The sequence below is a fragment of the Atractosteus spatula genome (assembly GCF_055471065.1).
Source record: "Atractosteus spatula isolate fAtrSpa1 chromosome 10 unlocalized genomic scaffold, fAtrSpa1.hap1 SUPER_10_unloc_9, whole genome shotgun sequence".
In the NCBI taxonomy this organism is placed as follows: Eukaryota; Metazoa; Chordata; class Actinopteri; order Semionotiformes; family Lepisosteidae; genus Atractosteus; species Atractosteus spatula.
The window spans coordinates 834,580-836,856 of NW_028296629.1; the positions used below are offsets into that span (position 1 = coordinate 834,580).

Below are 2,277 nucleotides of genomic sequence, written 5' to 3' on the forward strand. Positions count from 1 at the left end.
CCAACTCAACAAGTGAGCATGTTGGTTGCTCTTGCTCTGAATGCAAGGAGCTGTTTTTTTTTCGCATTAATCATTATTAACCAGAAACAGCTGCACAACTGGTCGCATTTGTGATTATGTCACTTCTCTGCTTCAGCAAGGTCAATAAAAAACTCTGAAAGTAGTAGAGAAAAACTGAATTAAAATCATATTAGCAATTCTGAGCGATATCTGCATACAGGCAATCCAATAAGAACATTGAAATCTTTGAATATCATCTCTCTATATATTGCGCTGCTTTTTACTTGGAGTAAAACTATTGGATTGGAGGAATGCTAACCGCTGGGTTAAAATGTATTGTTGTTATTTGGAGAAATCAATGAACTCGTGATTTTATATGTTTTAAAAGACGGTCATGCACACAGAAAAAAGACAGTGCTGATTATTTTTCTGGAGACGGAGCACTGATGACCTATCCGAGCCAATTGATAAAGCCCACCCAGTGGATACTCTAGCAGAACGTGGAAGAATGTTCACCATTGTAACCAAGGCAACCACAGGAACAACATCAAGAAGCACAATCAATTCCCCATTTAAATCTTTCGTGTAAGGTATGCTATGTGAAAGTATGAAGTAAATCCTCTGATCTCTTTTGAACATGGACAAGGTATTTCTGATGGAGCGCTATGAGCAAAGATTTAATAAACTACTCCTGCCGATAATTCAGCTTGAAGAAGTAAAAGCCTCACAAACAAAAGCAGCTCGCTACCACAGCCAATATTAAATGTACTTGGTGGCACATTACCATGTGCACTGGCTCAAAAGTGATCTCAGCAGATGTTATTCCCTACGTAAAGCTGAAAGCGCTGATGAGCATTTCCATTGAGAAAAAATAAATCTGCCTTGATGTTAAACATAGAGAGCCTGTCTTTTAGACGTTCTCCCTCTAAACACCTTGTGCAGCCTCCCGACAGACTAACAAAAAGCGCATTTTCACCAACTCAATTTATAATACGCCCCTCAAAACTCACAACCAAATAACAATCCATCCGTATATTTGAATTCCAAGATCCATTCAAGGCAACTTGGCTCTTCGCAAGCAAATAATTTCAGGGAAGAATCTCAGTTTAGTCAACTACTGGTGCATTCAGCACACACCTTGCTTTTGCTTGTCAGGGTGGCCGAGTGGTCTAAGGCGCCAGACTCAAGGATGTGTGTCTTTTCAGCTGGCTTGGGTGTTCTGGTCTCCAAATGGAGGCGTGGGTTCAAACCCCACTCCTGACTGCTTCTGTTTTTACCTCTCTTGAATTGTTCCAGTGCTAGCTGACAGTGAATGACTGAAATATAAAAGCAGCAGAAGAAAGCAAGCAACTCAGTGCAATTTGTGAGTATTCTGCACTGTTAAAATGCACAGGTTTTCATACTTTTTGGAATTTGTAGCTCAAGAAGTGACTCCTGTTTCATTTTCTATTCACCAACTCGATTTGCATTCCGCCCCTCACACCTCACAACAGAATAACAAACGGCTTCATGTGCCACACCATTCCCCTGTAGATTCGGTTTGCACTATGAATTAGGCGACCCCAAATGAAATATTTTAGTGTTGGCTCAAATGTGAGGAATTTCATGAACCCTCAAAAAGGAACGCTTTCAGAGAATGCCAGCAATTCAAAGCGTGTAGGCAGCAATTCTGCAATTTATTTTATCGGGGCTGGTGCTTTCCGAGTCGATGGCTCCGCATTAGAAATGAGAAGTGCTGAACTCTAAACATGTTCTTGCCATTACTGCTACTCCTGCTCCTACTCCTTCGTCCTCGAAAAAAGAAAAGACAGGCATGTTTTGAGTCTCAAAATGATCTTCTGGATCCACAAGAAACATGTAAATTTGATTGATTCCGCAGTATTTTGGATGTACTGTACTTATAACTTCCATCGAAGAGAGATTTCATCAGTTGCATGAAATTGAAACTTTCGACTTTTTGTCTGGTATTGAAAATATGTTAAAAAAAAACATAAACAATTTTCTAATGAACAACTCATGAAGTATTGCCAGGATCTATATTTAGCGTTTGGTAGTGATAACACTGCTGATATTGACTGAGTAGAAATCTATGTTGTATTGACAGCTTTATCTGAAGCAAGAAATCCTAGAACGCCATCTATGAAGTTTTAGGATTCATACCAAAAGATGCCTTTTGTTTCCCACCCCAACTGCTGCTATTGCATTACACATTATGTGAACATTACCAGTTTTGGTAGCTTTGGGGCATGATTTTCCTAAACTGAAACTTATTACAAA

At 39.5% G+C, this 2,277-nt stretch overlaps 1 non-coding gene across 1 annotated transcript; it reads left to right on the top strand.

Annotated features, from left to right (window-relative positions):
* The first annotated feature begins 1,150 nt into the window (after window positions 1–1,150).
* Window positions 1,151–1,263, top strand: trnal-caa (transfer RNA leucine (anticodon CAA)). Its single transcript has 2 exons — window positions 1,151–1,188; window positions 1,218–1,263. It is a non-coding gene; the product is annotated as a tRNA-Leu (tRNA).
* The last annotated feature ends 1,014 nt before the right edge of the window (window positions 1,264–2,277 follow it).